This window comes from Epinephelus fuscoguttatus, linkage group LG20 (assembly GCF_011397635.1).
Source record: "Epinephelus fuscoguttatus linkage group LG20, E.fuscoguttatus.final_Chr_v1".
NCBI lineage: Eukaryota > Metazoa > Chordata > Actinopteri > Perciformes > Serranidae > Epinephelus > Epinephelus fuscoguttatus.
Genome location: NC_064771.1, coordinates 4,493,914 through 4,515,631, shown reverse-complemented (window position 1 = coordinate 4,515,631; position 21,718 = coordinate 4,493,914).

The following is a 21,718-nucleotide window of genomic DNA, read 5'->3' as shown; positions in this document are numbered from 1 at the left end:
CCTGCACTTGAGAATCTGGACATCAGTACTGACGAGACTGCTGCTCTTCAGAGACCGTGCATCACCGATCACCCTGAGTGCGCACACATGAGCGCGGAGCACAGAGAAGCAGTCAGAGCTACGGGCTACAGTGAGGCTAAAAACAGAGTTCATATGATGTTTTTCGAAACAACTTTTTATGTCAGGGCTTCAGGACACTTGTATCACTATGGATGAGCATGTTGGAGGTATTTTGTGGTTTCAATTTTGTGTTCTTGGACGTTAGTCTGGGGCGCCGTCAGCCATTAGGTGTGCTAGCCGCTCCCCCTGCCGATCTCCGCAAGGGATGTGAAGACTCTAAAACTTCACCAGAGCCTCCATCAGTATGAGGGTGAGTAGATAATGGCTGAATTTTCATTTTTGAGTGCACTATCCCTTTAAGGCTTTCCATGTAGGTGTGTGGAAGGGCGGAGAGGTGTGCTCTCTCTCTGCCTTAAGGCTTTCCAGGTGCCTCAAAAGGAAGAGAGATGTGCTCCCTTCCCTTACCCATACCACCAAATATAATACTGCCTATGGAAATCAAATGAAATCAAACTTTATTTATATAGCTCTTTTCATACATTAAAAATGCAACAAGCAGTGCTCCACAAAATAAAAACATACAACAAAAATACTACAACTATTGAAAACCTGCCCCTCCCACCCCCACTGAGAGGCATCACAGCCTACGGCCACAGGGAGTGCCGCCACAGAGATCACCCCAACCCAGATAGACTGGGGTAGACTCCAAACATGGTGCAGAGCCTCGCAGTCCTCCGGGCCTGAGGGATCTCCAGGACGACATCTCCGCGGGCAGACCAGGCCCCACATGAGGAAACACTGGAGCTAAAAACTAAAATACTAAAAAGCAATAGGATAGGATGAAACAGGTATCAGATCAAATAAAATTGCATAAAAATTTAAGGATTTAGAAAAATTAAAGATTTAAAGATTAAAAAATGGAGATTTAGAAATGTTATAATAATAAAATGCATAAAGATTAAAAAATAAATCATTTAAAAGCATTAGAGATTAAAATAACATATAATAGAATCATTAAAAGAGTAAAAGAAAACAGTTAAAAGCCACATTAAAAAGGTGAGTCTTGAGCCTCCTTTTAAAAACATCAACAGTCTCTGCAGCCCTGATGCTCTCCAGCAGGCTATTCCATAAGTGAGGGCCATAATGGCTGAATGCAGCCTCCCCGTGGGTTTTAGATCTAACGCTTGGAATGATTAAAAGGCTGGTGCCGGGGGACCTCAGGATCCGCGACAGTTGATATGATAAAAGCAGGTCAGATAAATAAGATGGCCCAAGACCATTAAGACATTTAAAAACTAATAAAAGAACCTTAAAATCGATCCTGAAACACACGGGGAGCCAATGCAGCGATTTTAAAACTGGTGTAATGTGCCCCCGCCCTCTGGTCTTCGTCAGCACTTGTGTAGCTGAGTTTTGAAGTAATTGGAGATTGTCTTTTTGGGAAGAACGGAGAGCAGGGCATTACAATAATCTAAATGACAAGAGATAAAAGCATGCATCAGCACCTCTGTGTTAGCCTGAGAGAGAAACGGGTGGACTCTGGCTGTAGGAAATTCACTGCCATCCATGACTTGATATATAAAATACAGTTAAAAAGGGTATCAGTTGGCCCTGTGTCATCAGGAGACATGGCAATGTACAGCTGTGTATCATCTGTGTAACTGTGAAAGTTGATGGCATGCCTCGTGATGACGTCCCCAAGGGGAAGCATGTATAGATTAAAAAGAAAAAAAGTTCTTTGACTGAAGTAGTCCTGACTGAAATAACTTATGTGTTTATTTAATTGCAAATCAAATCATTTAATCCCAAGTTTGAGACTATGGTAGTTTCCTTATTTCCCACACCATGATGCCTGGGGTTCCTCAAAATGCTGAATCACCTTCCATAATACAGCTTTATAGTGTTTTTAATCAGAGCTTCCTCATCTGATGAATGCCCACATCTTTCAAACTTCACACATTTTTGGTTATATCTATCTCAAGCCAAGCTAAGATAACCCATCACCACATCACTCCTCTAAAGCCACAGGATGAGTAATACTGCTCATTACTAGTAAATTAACTTTGACATGTAAAATCGGCGGACTGCCCCTTTAATGAAGAAGTTTGTTCTAGAGCACAAACTTCTTGTGTTTATTTGAAAGCAGTATCTTAAGCAGTCAGGATCTCAGAGTAGAGTTCAACATCAGACACATGCATAGCCCTCCCTCCCTACTGCCACCATCAGATCACTGTGTGTGGAGGTCACAGGCTCTTGCTGTGTCTTCACCAACGTGAACTCGCTCATGGCTCACTAACAACAGCTGCCTGTGTGTGTGTGTGTTTGTGTGTGTGTGCTGCATATCTCCATTTGGCTGACTGAGGTTTGCTCCCAGTAAAAGTGAAGCACAGGTGCTTGTCTTTCTCACACTCCAACAGACACACCAGCTCTGACCCCGGCCTCACACTCCCGCTGCCTGTCAGTCTGTTCCACATATTTTAACATTTCAACACACAACATGCAAGAAACTGCAAACCTGGATTAGTGAGAGGCTGAAACACAGTGGAAAAGTAACTGTACACCTGTAGCTGTGAGGAAGAGCATATTAATTCACATTTCAACAGAGGACATGACCTCAAACTGCACCATGGTTCTAAAATGTGAACCTCATCAGCTAGTGAGCAGTGCTGCTATTTTCATGAGCATGGTGCCAGGAATTCAAACCTGAGGAGCAAAAAAATAAATACATTAAAAAACTGTAATTTTTGCAGCAGACTGTTGCGTGATTGTGTACAACAGCTGGCACACAAAGGTGTATTTATGTGCTCGAGAGTCATCTGATCAACAGCAGCCTTTTCTCAAAGATGCCAACTGAATTGAACTGTCTCATTCACTGTGCACATGCACATTTGTATAAATGAAGCTGCTTTGCCTTGTTTCAGGTCCCGGTGAGATGACACAAGAACTATGGTTTAAGTAACAGATCCATGAGAATGACAGCTTATCAGTGCCAAAACACAGCCCTGAGCTTTAAAATACTCACAGACAGAATGTGTCATTTTATCACCTGTCTCAACAGTCGCCAGGTAAATGGGTAGAATTACAGAATGTGTACTTGTACAAGTATGATTACCCAACTCAGCACCTTGCCAATGTTGTATTTTCCATCGGCTCAAAAATGAAGCCAACACCAAGTGCCAAAAACTGCAGTTCCTCTAATGGCCACTTGAGGCTTGCTCAAAGAGCAGTTCAATCCCCATAGACCCCCATGTTAAAATGCCCAACTTTACAGCAGACATAAATATGTTTAAAGCCTGATATAAATAGTTTGGGTTTGTATAGCTTCTTTCTATATTTCTCTATTCATGACAACTGTACAGGGGTGATTTTTTTTTTATATAACTTAGTTGTTCACATTTTATGACTGCTTAGGTACAGTACACATGCTGCATTTTTGTGGGCCCCTCAAATTGATAGTTTCTACTGTAGATGTACAGCAGGTATGCTGGTGGGTGAATGTGTTCCCAAATACCTATTTTTCAGGGCACAACAGTTTAACGCAGCAGCAGTGCACACCGCATGTCATGTGACAAGGACCAACCAATCACAGCTGACAGACATCTTTCCCTTCATCTGTAAATATCAGTCAGTGATAAATATGGAGAAGTTCATCATTTTAATGCAGGGCTGCCAGAGCTTTACATCTGTCCCATAGACAATAAAGCCTTTCACGGTTAGTAAACACTATGACGTTTTTTGGTAGGTGGGGCTTAGCTAGAAGCAAAACAATTCTCCACAGACATTAGCTAGAGCTTGCTAGCAAGTTCTGGTGGGTTGCTTTAAACAATGGAGGAAGATGATGCAAGTGATGCATTTTATGCACTCTGGCATAAACTGTACCATTTGTAAATTCAGAGGACTGTCAGAATGTACTGTTTTATTATCCAGAGCACCGCACTCCAGGAGTGGCAGGGGACACTCTCAGCACTCTGTCTGGGGAGACGAAGCAGCAGAGCACTGAGCGGATTGACTGTGTGGTTAACTTAATTGTTTGTCAATTTATATAGAAATATAAAGCTGTATTTCTTCGACCAACAGGACTCTCATTTTAGTGTAGAGCATCAGACTGAATTTAGGAACGCACCATGTCAGGTCACTCACTCGTCAGCACTGCGAATGTTCTTGAAAAAGTAAACACTGACCAACAGGCCCAGACTGGCTGACCCATATACTCTCACTCAGTGGATGGATGATTTACAGGATTGCTGAAGATGGGATGGTCGGCTCTATGGCTGGTTACTATGCCAACCTTACAAAGGAGGACGTCACTTGGATGGTTTCCTACAGTTTGTTCTGCTATCGTAGCTAACGTTAGCTAGAAGAAATCCACTATTCCTCGTAATACCTCCCCAATTTCTGAATAGGTGGATATGATAACCCTTAACACACATAACTTTATTTATCCTCACAACAGTAAATACTTTTCCTTGACCCAATGTGAAGTGTGCGCTGCACATGTGAGCATTTTTTGATGATCGCCTCCGTCTGTCCAGTCCTTTTATCTTATTGCATTCAACCATAATTGACTTTGCTTTTGTTGATGAGCAGTGGCGACTGGTATGCGATAAATTTTATGTTTTGAGCCATGACACCTTCTGTTCTGGCTCCCAGTGACACAATTAGACCACATTTTACTTACTCCTATGTAGCCTATGGGTCTGTGGTGGCGAGTCATGTTTTGCCTCCAGCTAATAAAATGACAGCATTGTGAAGTCAGCCCTAAAAGGGTCTATAGGCCTTCACACTTGTAAACAACACCTGGAAGATGATCAGCTCTGCAATAAGGATGTATGTGTAATGATGTGTAATGTTTTGTGCTTGTTGAGGTTGCTTAGCAACGCAACCTGCTGCCTCACTCTTGAAAGCTGGCACAAAAAAGGCACAAGAGTAGCACCAAGCGCCGGACTTTGCACTTTCCAGATTGTTAAAGCTGTGGCGTGTGTATGGCCCCTTCTACAACTTATATTTCCAACCAAGTAATCTGATTGGATATCTGAACTGGATGCAAGCATCAGACTATCGTGCCACATCGCCTCACATCAGACACACTCTGTCCACACTGGATCAGTTAAATTTGGAACTCTGTCACGTCATGTAAACAAATGACTCAGCTTCCCTAGAAGGGACAAATGATAAGCCTTTAGATAGAAGAGATACTTCATGTTGGGTCAAAGGTCTCTCGGACAAGTTAATTACATTTGAGTCCTATGATTCCTCGGTCCTTTGGTGGTGTGCGCGGTGCCGTCTGCCCCCCTCTCCGTGTGGGTCTTCTCTTACCGCTGCTCTGGTATAGTATCGGCGTCTTCCTAAAAAACACTGCCTGACTCCCCCCTCATTCAGGCAGGTTGTAGACAACATTTTTCATCAAAATATTAACTCAGCAGGTCACCTTTAAGTAATTCCCACTGCACCCAGACCAACAGCGTGCTTACTGTCGTGCTGCACAATACTAAAAAAGGAAATAAAATAAATTACACAGTTAAATAATCCCTGTTTGGCCATTGTAGTCATACAGTTTGTTCAATATCAAAATACACAACTTACAATAACAATCGCCACTCAAGGTTCGCACCTTGCTTCTACAATGCTAGCAGATGCCAATAAAAACCAAATAAATTATTTGTGCATTTGACAACACAAAAGGTGGAGATTAACTTTGTATAATATTACAAGAGGTAGAAGTGTGGTTACCGTCATAACAGCGTGTTCTGCCTGTACAGCAACCAACCGTCTTTCAACCGCTGCTTTCTGAGCTCTGAGAGAATAAATGCATTGACTACATTAACCACGTATTTCATACACTTATGTTACCTGGTCTAAACAATGTTTTAAAAGTTAATACATCGCCTACCACGTACAAATGTTTGGCGTCCCTCGAGTCTGCACCCACTGCACACCTGTTAGCTGCTCACTGGACTTAGGAAGGGAAAGAGAGAGAGTGCCACTTCCGTGTTACCTTTAAAATCTTCCCCCGGGTCCTAAAGCCTTCCCCATTACATATATGTGTCATTGCCGCCTGTGGTAACAACACTGATGAAGGCTTACGGCTGAAACACGTCCATTGTTTTTTGCTCTGCTGCCTAGATTAAAAGAGCTTTAAAAGGACATTTATGAGTGCTGGCCTCCATTGATATTTTTCAATCTATGCATCTCGACAAGCATGTCAAATCCCTCAACCGCACCTGTTTCTTTCACCTCAGAAATATTGCAAAACTCCGGTCCATCATATCCCACTCCAAATTAGAAATGTCTGTACATGCCTTTATCTCATCAAGGCTTGATTACTTTAATTCTCTGTTCACCTGCCTCAACCAATCATCTGTCAGAACACCGCTGTTAGATTGCTCACCAGGTCCAGGAAATCATGCCACATCACCCCCATCCTTGCTGCTCTGCACTGGCTCCCAGTCCAATTCAGAATTCATTTCAAGGTCATGCTATTTACCCACAGAGCCCTCCATGGTCATGCCCCCTCCTACATATCTGATCTCATCCTCCCATATTCCTCCAGCCAATCACTACGATCAGCCAACCAGGAGCTTCTGGTGGTCCCCAGGACCAGACTAAAGACCAAAGGGGACCAAGCCTTTGGGGTAGTGGCCCCGAGGCTCTGGAATGCCCTCCCCCTAGCCCTACTGAACGCAGAGGGCTTTTAAAACAGCAGCTGAAGACTCACCTGTGCAGGTAGGCTTTCGCCCATCTATAGCCAACCACCATCTTCTTCTCATCGTGTTGGTTGTCTTATTCTATGCTTTTACCTTGTTAATTTCTAAGTCCTTATTTTATTTATTATCTTACTTACTTTACTTACTTACAAGTTGCTACCATGGCGACAACATTGGTTAGGTAGTTTAACTGTGGCATAACCCCAGATTCACTGAGTATAAGTGTAGCTAAAGCTATTTCAGTGTATTTTCAGTTCATGAAAGTTAAAGTTTTGGTTGCCAAAAAAGTCTTGTTCAGTGTTTGGTTGTACTAAAAGACACTTATGAGTCGGATGTCCAGGTTTTCCAGAAAGTACATTTTGTTTTAATGGATTGAAGCCTGTTTTTCCCCAGCGAAATTTAGCATTAGTTTTCTAACAGTTAATCATAGCTGTATATACACTGTGCTAACCATCTAGGGAAAACTAGCTTTTCCAAACATAGGCACTTCTGGCTCCAAAAATTCAAGATGGTGACATCCAAAATGTCAAACTCAAGACCAATGGATGACATCACAGTGGCTACAGCTATTATTTTATACAGTCTATAGCCACTATGGGATACTGAGACTTTTAGGTTGATTATGATTGCAAAATGTCTGACTGATGCCGTGGATGGTTGTGTTTTACTAACTAAGTCTGCAGATAACATTTCACTGCTGAAGTTACAGAATCACAACAACTGGTGGCATTTTGTGTCAATAATTTTCCAACAAAGAATGCAGGCAAACCTCACTTAAACCTGTTTCATTTTTTACATTTTCCGTTTCATTTTTTTTAGTTAATGTCCTGTTTGTGTATACTTGTATCTTGTGAGAACATGTAAATTTTGCTTTAAAGGGTTTGTTCAGTTTGTTCAAGTTGACAGTATGAGCTGAAAAGAAACATTTATCCATCTTGATTTAGGCTAAAGTAACCCAATATTAGACAGGGCCCCAAGTCAGTCAGTTGGTGTCCTTCTCTGCTGCCTCTCAAAGTAAAAGCCTTTGGCTCCTGATCCCAGTTTGTTAACCAGGTTAGGTGGACTGGGATCCAGCTTAGACTTAAACCCCTTTTACACTGCCAGATTTTCCGCAAATGTTGGGCAGTTTTGCCAGCAAGCTGTGAGCATTTAGACACAAAGAGTCGCAATGGCGACTTGATCCAAGGTGCCCAATTTTCTGCCTCTTAGGGTAATCATATTGGCGGAACCCTTTTAGTTTAAAAAGACCGTCACACGCTGAGCTACATGTTTTGTTACTTGCTCACGCCCCCCATTGCCCTGAAAAAGGCACATTGTGTATTAACAAAAGTAGATAGGCGGCATTTTGCAGCACTCCCTGATTTTGTTTTTATATTTATGGTATATTTTATATATATACCAATGGTGAAAAAACACTGATTGGGCTTTCCTGCAAATTTGCACAATTCCTATCTAAAAAGGGCTTTAGACACTGAGTCTGAGGAGACTGCATGTGAGATGCTAGTGGATCATGCTTCTGTAATTTAGGTGGGATTAACTGTGAGAACTCTCCAGAAGTCCACCATGGAGTTCCCCCAACAAATGTATAAAGTTTATTTTAGAATGTCTAGATGTTTAAATTGAGTTTAATGCCATAAAAGACCAATATTAATCTCTGCACTTTGTCATACTATAGCAACATACTGTGGAAAATCAGAGAAAGGGAATGTGTTATCTTCATCTGATTACTGCAGATATTACCAATCAAGGATCTGAAGTCATTTGGAATGGTTTGCTCTGAGTGTGTGTGTGTGTGTGTGCGTGTATGTGGTGGTGGTGGTGGGTGGGTGATTTGGCAGAGGAGGGGGCAGGAGAGGTAACAGGGTAATGGGGCAGTGGGCGTTGGATGTTGAGTGGGGGTTAAGGCTATGTGGAGAGGGCTGGGGTAAAATTGGGGTGAAGGTTTAAGTTGAGGGCAGAGGGGAAAAAGAGGAGAGGAGGTGTGTGTGTGTGTGTGAGAGAGAGAGAGAGAGAGAGGGGGAGAGAGAGAGAGAGAGAGAGAGAGAGAGAGTTTAAGTGAAGGGCAGACGAGAGACTGCCTGTGTGTTTCTGTCCTCTGAACGACCCCCTCTACTTCTACAAGGCCCCCATCTTAGCATGTGTACATGTGTGTGTGTGTGTGTGTGTGAGAGAGAGAGAGAGAGAGAGAGAGAGAGAGAGAGGGAAGGGAAGAGGGGTGGGGGGGTGGTACAGGTGAGAGCATGTGTGTGATATATGTATGTGTAGCTGAACCACAGACTACTAACAAAGCTGTGATCCATCCTGTCACAGTGGAATGTACACTTTTGCAACACATCCCAACATTTTATACATTTCATACCTAATGTGTTGTAGTGATGAAGTTATTTACTCATCTATTATTTTTATTTTTGTAGGTATGCAATCAAATTATTAGCTTTCTGTTCCTCAGAAAGAGAACATTATGAATGTTAGTAGTAGTAGACAGTAAACATTTGAAATGCTTGCTCAGGTTACTAACATGGTTCAGTGAATCTCACACCAAATAACTTTTAAAAAGGTTGAATAACTATGAACTGGGGCTCTTCAGACCCAGTGTCCATTTTTGGTATCAAATTATTGATCTCAGCCAATGGGAATGAACTGATCTTAAATTTGCCCAGAAAACAAAATAGAGTCTGGCTGAACAATTAACACAATGTACAGAGGCACCGCCTCACTGCGGCAGCCGAGAGGCTTGACTCCAGCCTGAGGCCCTTTTCTGCGTGTCATCCTCCCACTCTCTGTCTCCCCCATTTCACACTGTCCTGTCCAAAAAAGGCAAAAAGGCTCAAAAAATAATCTTACAAAAGAAAAATTGACATGATGTGATTGATCCAGGACAGCTACTGAATGGACCTTGTGTGATGTTTTGACATAAATTAACTTTCTGGGGTGGCTGTGGCTCAGGAGGCAGAGCAGGACGGCAAGGATCGACTGTCTGATCCACAGCTCCTTCTGTTTGCATGTTGAAGTATTCTTGGATAAGATACTGAACCCCAAATGGCTGTGTCATTGGTGTTACTGCATGTTAATGTTTTAGCTGAGTAGTAGGTGACACCTTGTATGGTAGCCTCAGTCACCAGTGTGTGAATGGGTGAATGTAAGGTGTAGTGTTAAAGTGCTTTGAGTGGTTGGAACAGAAGAGAAAGTGAGGAAAGTAAACAAAGAGCTAAAGTCAAGAGGGAGTGAGACCAAAACAAACTTGTTATATTTGGAAAGATTATAGCCATTGACCTCTTTAGCAGAAAAGATTTGTAATTGTTGTGTTATTGTTCACTAGCACACAATAAATATCTTTCACTATTGGGTTGCGTTGTTAATGTGCTAAATGGCTCACTAGTGTCTTGAAACTTTGTTGGTCTCTCAATTGACAAATACAGACTACCGCTGCCTGTTGGTATGAAGAGTTATTTCCTCTCATGCAGCCAATGAACATATGGGCTAGATGGCCATTGGCTGTAGTCTGTTCAACTTTTTCACCGAGACACAAGCTACATACAGTCAGCCTTTGTTGGTTCTAGTTCTTTGATGTCAGTTCGGTGTCTCTAGGCCTGTAGGCAGTGACCTGAGGGTAGAAGCTTTCTTGAGCCTCTCCATACATCATTATGATCTGAAATGGTATGCAGTGACTTTTCTTAGCAATTCTCCTCACAAAAAAAGTTTTGCAAAAACTTATGGAAAATCATTAAGATTTCAGTGTGAACAGAGCTTAAAACTCTTTGTTGCCATTTGAACTTGCAAAATTTTCTGTAGAAAAATTATTCACAGTTAACGATTTGCAAGACTTGGAGCTGTCTTGGACCAAATGGACATTTTGATAGCTAACATGGTTTTTAACAAAATCGCAGTGTAAGTTTTATGGTGTTTTTCAGACATTTCTGAGTGTATTGGATGGAATGTAGTAGCTATAGTGAGTGACATCACAGCTAGAGTGGGAAGGAGCTGTAAAATCATCTTTAAAAATTCTCTAAAACTTGCTCCCACTGCCACAATTTTTACTCTACATGCATCATTTTGAGTGAAAAATGCAGCAAAATTTGTGCCGATCACAGACATGTTACAATGGAATTGAACAGACTTAAACATTTGGCTCAGTGAGCCTTTAAGTAAAGGAAGTGCCAACCAACCGCCCCATTCAGTTCTGCATAAACTGTAGTGAGACATTTGGCTGCAAAATGAAATGCAATATGATGACAGAACTACATACAGGAATTCTACAATAATATTAAACTGCAGGCCCACCCATGTGTGTATTAAACATATCCATGGTTAAAAATTAATCTTCCACAGTCCCTTCAACACCTGCAGTGCTGGGCTGGCAGCCATGGAGCAGACTGCCGGTTTCACGCTTCACAACATTTTACCGGAACATTCTGCAGGGATCTGACTCCAACTGGCAGTGAGGCCAGAAAGGACAGGTGTGGCAGAGTGTGTGTGGGTGGCTGCGTGTGTGTGTGAGACAGGGAGGCAGAGGATCTGTAATTGAGAACATGTGCATGTGTTGTAAGGTTTGGTATGAGTTTGTTTTAAATGTGTATGACAGTCAGACAGAGAATGAGGAAGAGTGTCAGTGTAGATGATATCACAGTGGGATGAGATTTCAATCCACGAGTACAAGGTTACTTCAAAGGTAAAGTAGAAAAAACTTTTCAGATCATTTCAAGCTTGTTGATCACGGAGTCTGCAATATATCAGATTTACCAGGGGAAACACTGGGTATCATAATGGAATATTAAATAATAATTAAGGTGAGCTTGCAAACTGAGTTTCATACTTATAAGCCAAGTTTTGTCAGCTTTAACATTTGAAGCTCAGATGTGACCTTTTTTTGTGGACTCAAACAAGGTTTTCTTTACATTCAGTATTTCTCACCAGAACTAATTGTATATATCCTTGAGCTCTGATGAATGTGTTGAATGCACTTCCTCTTGTAAGCCCAATACAGACCAAAGATTCACGATGACATGAAACCAATTTAGAACGTTGCAGAGAAAAGTTGCATCTGTGTGAACTGGCTGATCTGAGCTTGACTCAAACTGGCTGATGGTGTTACGTGCAGCTCAGCTGGACAAAATGCTGGCGGCTGGTTTTAGAACATAAAGCTCGCCACCTGTTTCAACAGCCAATCGGCTTGTAGGGAAGTCAGCTGGTCAAAATGACCGCAGACGGCATGTTGGCTTTCTGCAGCAGGTGCTCTGACCCCACCGAGCCCTCTGTTTCCATCCTCATGGTGTGCTGGTGTTGGATGGGGGGGTTGCTGCTGCTGCTCACTGGTGTATGTGCTTATGTGCCCCCCCCCCCCCCCATTGGCACTGGTAGTGAGAGGAGGGGCTGTTATTGCAGCTTAATTTAAGGAATCTGCCTAATTTTAAGATATGTGGCAAACTAAGTTTAACGCTTAAACTGTGTACAGACAGTTGTCATTTTAACCTATTTGTAACAGTTTGCTATTAGCCGATCTGGCATGCTTTCCTTGTGTAAATCAATGTTAGCAGCAGTGGATGAGGGACTGTGGACAGAGCAGAATTAAATATCGCCATGTGCATGTTCATGCTTGCTAAACATCTGCATTGATAAAATATTGGCTTTTTACTCACGGTCAATTACACTTACAGTCACAGGCATAGCTGCTGTCAACTCAAGTAAATTTTCAAGTTATCTTCACTTTGCTTCCACTGCAGCCTCTTTGCTCCGTATGTGGAGGAGTTTAGCCCCAGCACAGACCGCAGGTAAGAGGCTGTAGGATGATGATGAATTAAACCACAATATTAAAACGTACAGATAAAAGAATTGATAACGTTGGAGCTTATCAATACTATGGTCTTTGAAAATATAGTCCCGGAGCTCAATTAATACCGTGTTTCGGTACCCATCCCTACTCACTATCACTATCCTATCATCACCAACATGGAGGACTCCAGCAGTGAAACTTTGTCCTGTGCAGATCTCTGTGATACACTTTAGTTGCATTGGTGTGAAGTGGCAGGTTTTTAAAACGTTGCAATATGACACATTGCAAGTAGTGGCTGTTTCAACCTCTGGTCTGAACTGGGCTTTATACAGCATTTGCAACGCTGACAAAAACACATATTTCAAATCTTACGTTGTTTACATCCACTGTTTGCTAGCGTACATTCTTTTCCTTCACTGCCTTTGTTGGCACATGACTGTGTCTAATGACAAAAGCGCTTTTGATGATAAGGCTTAACCTGGAAATCCAGATGCCCTGCCCCTAGCAAATTCGAATTTGCACTGCATGGGAATCTGGCCCCAACGAGCAGAACACTTTGAATTGCAAATCGGACCAATCAGATGTTTTGTCTGGCAGAGGCGGGCTCTGGGAGGGCGTAACATGATGACGACAGCGCTGCACTGCAGGAGTAGAAAAGGAAACAGCCAAGATGCCAGCTGCCGAAGGACCCCATCCATTCAGTTTAGCTTTGGAAGAAATGCTAAGCCAACTACGCTTATCTTTTTCCTTGAGAGAGGAACAGAAGACTGCCCTAGAAGCCTTCGTTTCCAGGGAGGACGTTTTTACCATTTTGCCAATGGGATACGGCAAAAGCATAATATATCAGTTAGCCCCACTAGTTGGCAAACAAATACATATTACATATATATATATATATATATATATATATATATACATACAGTATATATAAGAATATATTTGTGTTTCTTGTGCCTTGATTTATGTTATGTTTGTAAAGATTTAATTTATTTTTGTTTTAGTTAAAGGTGTATCGTTTAAAATACATGAATTTGCAGATTATTATTTTTGATTGATTGATTACGTTCATGTTCTTATTTTACAAATAAATCAGACCTTACTCAACAGTTACTCAGTACTTGAGTAGTTTTTTCACCAAATACTCTTTTAATTATTTGGATGACTATTTTTTACTTTTACTTGAGTAATATTGTTCTAAAGTATCAGTACTCTTACTTGAGTACAATATTTGGCTACTCTACCCACCTCTGATCACCACTAATTGCCCTCATGGACCACCAAATTAAAGAGGCTGCCAAATTAGGCATTTCTGCTGGACAAATAGGTGTGCATGATGAAGGAAAAATAAGAAGAGGTGAATGCCAACTCGTCTTCGGCAGTCCTGAATCCTGGCTACCCCAGAAGACTTACCGTGAAATGCTGGACCCTCCAAGACAACCTCTTGGGGATTGTAGATGAAGTCCATCTCATTTATAAATGGTAACAGCCATCTAGTAAACTTACTCTAATGAAATAGTAAGCTGTTCTCCCCGTGTCAGCGTGGGTTCTCTCCGGGCACTGCGGCTTCCTCCCACAGTCCAAAGACATGCAGATTGGGGACTAGGTTAACTGGTGACTCTAAATTGTCCGTAGGTGTGAATGTGAGCGTGAATGGTTGTTTGTCTCTATGTGTCAGCCCTGCGATAGTCTGGCGACCTGTCCAGGGTGTACCCTGCCTCTCGCCCAATGTAGCTGGGATAGGCTCCAGCCCCCCCGCGACCCTCAAGAGGATGAAGCGGTTAGAAGATGAATGAATGAATGAATGAATGAAATAGTAAGCTGTAGCTACAAGTAACAGGACAACTGTATCTAGCTGTAGCCTTTCTTGTGTTCTGAAGCCCACACAATTGACTATGATTAATGGAGCGTCCTCTCCCATATTGTTCCCAAGTTCTGATTATGAAGTTGATGGATAGTTTAGGGCCTAGTGGTTTTGTGAGGATCAATATGTTGTCACAATGGTTTTGTTATAACTTTTCGATGTTCTCTGATATGTCTACCAGGGGAAAAGCTGTGACACTCTGAATACGTCATTCTTTTTTTGCTCTTACTGGCCATTGTGCTATCCAATTGCGTGCGGCGACATTTGAAATGCCTCAGTTAGTGCCGTCCCTTGGGTAGGAAGGGTGTATTGGTGAGGGCCAGACTTAAAATCTTTCTAGATTTGAGTCTGGATTTCCAGGCTAGATAAGGCTCAAAACCTCCAAAGGGTTCCTTTCATGCAGCCAAGCTGATAATGCTTAGTAGTCAGATACAGCTGTTGCTCTCCTCTTTGACCATTTATGGAAATAAGCTTCACTAAATACACCTGTTGCTGTCCTCTTTGACCATTTATGGATATACGCTTCACTAAATACACCTGACCATTTACTGTAGTCATAAGCAAATTCGTTAATGTACAGGTAACGTGAATATGCTGGGTTTATACCATGTCCATGACGAAAACAGGAGCGCATAATCTCCATTCAGTTTCTAATGGGTTAAAGAGACTGGTTGCCATGGACACAGACACACAGACAGAGTACATCAGTGGCTGAAAAATAACTGATCACTGATCCTAAGATGAAAAACTTACAGAAACCTATGAGCTGTTCTGTCAAGTCATTTTAGTGCGATCCAGGCTTTTGATGCATGCTGTGATTTGTCAGAACTGACTTTAGACATCTTAATCATCCCAACAACAAGTTACAAGAGTAGCTGAACTACAACATCCAGTGAGAGTCTTTCAAAATAAAATAATCTCTGCACTCCAATGTGTCAGTTATGAAGTGTAAAGCCATCACAGCACAGCGTGGAACACAGTAGCCTACTAACTGTACAAAATAATGTGAAATGACTAGATCACCTATCTAAGACAGACACAGCTTTATTTGGTACTCTGACATTCTAAATTAGAAGTATGTTTTCACAAAAAACAGGGACAATTTATGTGTCAGGAAAGAATGGTCATTTTCCAGGGCAGCTGCTCAAAAGAGGGTAAAAATTCTGGGAAAACCAAAACTTGTGGCAACCCTAATGTCGTCCTCCTGATCTAACAGTGGGGGAGATGTATGTGGAGCCCACCCACTATTTAGCAGTGTAATCAAATGCGAAGGATGTGATTTAAAATCCTCTCATAACTGTACACCATCTTATTGTAAGAACATAACTCCAAGTAGTCTCTTCTTTTTTATGTTGCTGACTACAGTAAAGGTGGGGGGGTGGGGTGGGGGGGTGGGGGGTGGGGGGGTTGTCCTGGCTGATGGTGATGTTTTGTCGCTATGGCCTAGGCAGCGATGCGAGGTGAACTCTGTTTGACCGTGGAGGAGGGACTGAAGTTCAAATGTTACATAATCTCAATGGGCTCCTGTAGACATGCTGCTACACACACACACACACACACACACACACACACACACACACATTAAAGAGACATTACACCCTAAAACACACTCATGCTTTTATTCAGCAAACACCAAAGTCTCTGTACTGTTCCCCAAATGCTTTAACAAGTCCAGAAGATGGTTCTGTGTCTTCATGCACAAATTTAAAAACCCCATTCTCTTTTTTAGACTTGTGCAGCTGTCTCAATCATGTAGTTGTCTTGTCTTCCCATGACTGCTGAATGGAGATACACTCAGTATTCAGTAAACCCACTGACCCCTGTGATTCCATTAGAAATATTTTGAATGTCACTGTCATAAATGTTATTCTGACAAATCAGGTCTAGTTGAAAGGTGCAGTACTCACTGGCAAGGCAGGCTTACAACTAAAAGCAGTTATCTAGTACACACAAACATGTCCATGGCAGACAGGCAAACATCAGTAAAAGACCACCCTGTCTCTTGGAAATGATGGGTATATTCTACCAATGTGCAGCATGCATTACAACATTCTCAAACATATCTGTTACATTTTAAATTGTTGATAATAAACTATTGTGAGATAAATGTTATGATAAATGTTTACTGGTAACATATTTCACTTCTCATTTCTTACAGTATCTTTGATGTTTGAAAGAGTTGATTTGGATTCACCAAAGTCACAAAATAGCAAAACGAGCTAACTGGTCAAGGCAGAGTTACACAGCAGGTGCCATGTCCACTGAGGTAAAATTACTGTTTTCGTTAATGGAGTCTGACTTGTAGATAGCATAGATACAGTGGCATGCAAAAGTTTGGCCAAAACTTTGTTTACTGTGAATAGTTGAAGGGACACTTACCTTTCTGGAAATTTTACACTTTTCTTTGTTAGGTTCTCCTCCAAGAACCGTCACTTTATCGTGGTGGAGGAGTTTGAGTGCCCTAATGACCCTAGGAGCTATGCTGTCGGGGGCATTTTGCCCCTGGTAGGGTTTCCCATGGCAGATTGGTTCTGGGCGAAGGGTCAGACGAAGAACGGTTCAAAAGACCCTTCATGATGGTTATGATCAAGGATACGTGTACCCGGCCCGGAGGATTACCGGGGCCCCGCCCTGGAGCCAGGCCTGGGGTCGGGGTCCGTGGGCGAGCGCCTGGTGGTCGGGCCTTCGCCCATGGGGTCTGGCCGGGCCCAGCCCGAACCGGCTACATGGGTTCGTCCCCCTGCAGGCCCATCACCCGTAGAGGGATCCAGAAGGGTTCGGTGCAATGTGGATTGGGCAGCAGACCAAGGCGGGGGCCTTGGCGGTCCGATCCTCGGTTACAGAAGTTGGCTCTTGGGACATGGAATGTCACCTCTCTGGCGGGAAAGGAGCCGGAGCTTGTGGAAGAGGCTGAGCGCTACCGGCTAGATATAGTCGGCCTCACCTCGACACCTCAAGGACCTAGTCCTTGAGAGGGGTTGGACTCTCTCCTTCGCTGGAGTTGCTCCGGGTGAGAGGTGGAGGGCCGGGGTGGGCTTTCTGATAGCCCCCAGACTCTCTGCCTGTACATTGGGGTTTACCCCAGTAGACGAAAGGGTTGCTTCCCTGCACCTTCGGGTCGGGGAATGGGTCTTGACTGTTGTCTGTGCTTATGCACCGAACAACAGTTCAGAGTACCCACCCTTTTTGGAGTCCCTGGGACGGGTGCTGGACAGTGCCCCAACTGGGGACTCCATTGTTCTGCTGGGGGACTTCAACGCTCACGTGGGCAATGACAGCGGACCTGGAGGGGCGTGATTGGGAGGAACGGCCTGCCCGATCTGAACCCGAGTGGTGTTCAGTTATTGGACTTCTGTGCGGGTCGCAGTTTGGCCATAACTAACACCATGTTCAAACATAAGGATGTCCATCGGTGCACGTGGCACCAGGACAGCCTAGGTCGCAGGTCAATGATCGACTTTGTAGTCGTATCATTTGACCTGTGGCCATATGTTCTGGACACTCGGGTGAAGAGAGGAGCAGAGCTGTCAACTGATCACCACCTGGTGGTGAGTTGGATCAGATGGTGGGGGAAGACGCCGCGCAGACCTGGCAGGCCCAAACGAACAGTGAGGGTCTGCTGGGAACGCCTGGCGGAAGAACCTGTCCAGATGATCTTCAACTCCCACCTCCGGGAGAGCTTCGACCGCGTCCCGAGGGCGGAGGGGGACATTGAGTCCGAATGGGCCTTGTTCCGCTCTGCCATTGTTGAGGCGGTGGTCGTGAGCTGTGGCCGCAAGGCTGCAGGGCATGGTTGGTCTGTGGGTCTCCGGAAGCAACTGTAGGAGTTCGGTGAGGCCATGGAGGAAGACTATCGATCGGCTCCAAAGAGGTTCTGGCAAACCATCCGGCGCCTCAGGGGGGGAAGGCGGCAACTTGCTCACACTGTTTACAGTGGGGGCGGGGAGCTGCTGACATCAACTGGGGACATTGTCGGGCGGTGGAAGGAATACTTTGAGGAGCTCCTCAATCCCACCAACACATATTCCAGTGAGGAAACAGAGACGGGGGTCTCAGGGGCGGGTCATCCAATTTCTGGGGCAGAAGTCGCCGAGGTGGTGAAACAACTCCGAGGCGGCGGAGCCCCGGGGGTGGATGAGATTCATCCCGGATATCTCAAGGCTCTGGATGTTGTAGGGTTGTCTTGGTTGACACGCCTCTGCAGCATTGCGTGGACATCGGGGGCAGTGCCTCTGGAGTGGCAGGCCGGGGTGGTGGTCCCCATTTTCAAGAAAGGGGACCAGAGGGTGTGTTCCAACTACAGGGGGATCACACTCCTCAGCCTACCCGGTAAGGTCTACTCCAGGGTGCTGGAGAAGAGGGTCCGGTCGATAGTTGAACCTCGGATCGAGGAGGAGCAATGTGGTTTCGCCCGGACGCGGAACCGTGGACCAGCTCTTTACCCTCGCCAGGGTGCTGGAGGGGGCATGGGAGTTCGCCCAACCAGTCCACATGTGTTTTGTGGATTTGGAGAAGGCTTACGACCGTGTCCCCAGGGGCATCCTGTGGGGGGTGCTCCGGGAGTATGGGGTGGGTGGCCCCTTGCTAAGGGCCATCCAGTCCCTGTACCGAAGGCGCATGAGTCTAGTTCGCGTGGCTGGCAGTAAGTCGGACCTGTTCCCAGTGAGGGTTGGACTCCGCCAGGGCTGCCCTTTGTCACCGGTTCTGTTCATAACTTTTATGGACAGAATTTCTAGGCGCAGCCGAGTGGTGGAGGGTGTCAGGTTCGGTGATGGGAGAATCTCGTCCCTGCTTTTTGCGGATGACGTGGTCCTCCTAGCTCCATCGAACAGTGACCTCCAGCTCTCACTGGGGCGGTTCGCAGCCGAGTGTGAAGCGTCTGGGATGAGAATCAGCACCTCCAAGTCCGAGGCCATGGTCCTCAGCCGGAAAAGGGTGGATTGCCCACTCCAGGTCAGGGGGGAGGTCCTTCCTCAGGTGGAGGAGTTTAAGTATCTCGGGATCTTGTTCACGAGTGAGGGTAGGATGGAGCGCGAGATTGACAGGTGGATTGGGGCAGCGTCAGCAGTGATGCGGGCGCGCGGTCCATTGTGGTGAAAAGGGAGCTTAGCCAGAAAGCGAAGCTCTCGATTTACCGGTCGATCTTCGTTCCAACCCTCACCTATGGTCACGAGCTCTGGGTAGTGACCGAAAGAATGAGATCGCGAATACAAGCGGCCGAAATGAGTTTCCTCCGCAGGGTGGCTGGGCTCAGCCTTAGGGATAGGGTGAGGAGCTCAGACATTCGGGAGGGACTCGGAGTAGAGCCGCTGCTCCTCCACATCGAGAGGAGCCAGTTGAGGTGGTTCGGGCATCTGGTAAGGATGCCTTCCGGACGCTTCCCTTGGGAGGTGTTTCGGGCATGTCCAACCGGGAGGAGACCTCGGGGCCGCCCCAGGACACGCTGGAGGGACTACATCACCCAGCTGGCCTGGGAACGCCTCGGGGTTCCCGCGGAAGAGCTGATGGAAGTGGCTGGGGAGAGGACTGTCTGGGCTTCCTTGCTGAGGCTGCTGCCCCCGCGACCCGGACCCGGATAAGCGGAGGACGACGAGTACGAGTACGAGTACGAGTACTATTAATAAGCTGATGACACACTAAAATGTTAATGAATTCCACCAGAAATAAAAAACTCATAATTGTACCATTCTCATATGGTTTTAAGAAAACTCCGACCAATCATTGCATTTGGACAGAATGCAATGATTGATTGCAATGACCAATCATTGCATTCTGTCTGAATGCAATGATTGGTCAGAGTTTTCTCCTGTCCTGTCTGTCTTCCCCACGTGGAAGCCTCCGACTGATGTTACCACTTGTTTAGCATCTCCCCACCAAAAGATGAGCAACTGGGCAGACAAGGAATTGCGCGCCCTCCTTGCCCTCGCAAACGAAGAGGCCATTAACCAGCAGATGACGGGGACGGTGAAGAACGGGCCGATTTACGAGAGAATCACCGAAGGACTGACTAGCCGCAGCTGCCCCCCCATGTCACTGTTTAAAAAAAGACGCATTCTGTATAAACAAAAGTAGGTAGGCGGCATTTTGCCGCACTCCCCGATTTTGTTTTTATACTGCCAATGCTGAAAAAAGACTGATTGGGCTTTCCTGCAAATTTGCACAATTCCTATCTAAACAGGGCTTGTGAGACAACAAATACGCTAGTAACAGGGACGCTTGTGGATATAAACTAGTAACAAGGAAGCTTGTGGATATAAACTATAAACACGGTGCAACAAGAAGTAAATTCTTCAGTGCAATACAGTCACGAGTTTCTAACAGACATTAGAAACCGCTGCAGAGATCTAATGCGACAACTGAGAGAGCTCAGGATGTCTAGCAAGCTTGGCCTGCTACGTTGAGCTAGCCCTGAGATGACCATGGTTTCGCCTGGAGCTGTCCCGACGGGGAGACACTGGCAGCGGTGTGACAGGAAGCGGGAGCGGGGAAAGCCCGGAGGGGTTAGCTCTAGGCTAAGAGCTAACCCCATCAAACCAGCTGTTCTCAGTGTCCTTCTGGCGAACATCTGCTCGCTGGACACGAAATTGGATTTCATCCGACTGTGGAGATCCATTCACCGAGGAGTATGGGACTGCTGCATCCTTGTGTTCACTGAGACATGGATGAATGTAACATATCAGACTCCGGTGTTGAGCTAACAGGGCAAACACTACATAGAGCAGGCAGGGAGGCTGCATCATCTGGTAAGCTCCGTGGTGGCGGTAATATACACAAACAATTCATGGTGCTGTAATGTGAAGAGGATCTCCCAGTTCTGCTCTCAGGATGTGGAGTTTTTCACTGTGAAATGTCAACCCTTTTCATCTTACTATTGCACCATATGTTCTTTCTTATATGTTGCACAAATTGTTTTTAAATGTTTTGTTTCTTTTTGCTTGGGGTATGTGAAATGTCATTTAGTATTTGTGCTGTGCATAAAAATGATAAAGAAGTTCAATTCAGTTCACAACGTTATATATGAAAACACAGCATCCAGTTGCTAATGGCTAAGGTTAGCCTACTGTAGTGTAGCCTCTGAAACATTAGTGTTATCTTCCTTGTGCGTTTCCACTTACTAGTAACGGAAACACTACTAACCTTAGCACTGTACCTCATTCTAAAACTCATCAGTCATCACTGACTCCAGTTGAGTTTTAAAATTCCAGGGTTGCATTTGTAACGTTACACTTGACCTGTTCTTCCATGTATCTAACGTTACCTTGCCAACGCCTACGCCTATCATAGACGCAATGAGGACGTAATGGTGGAGGGGGAAGAAGGCCT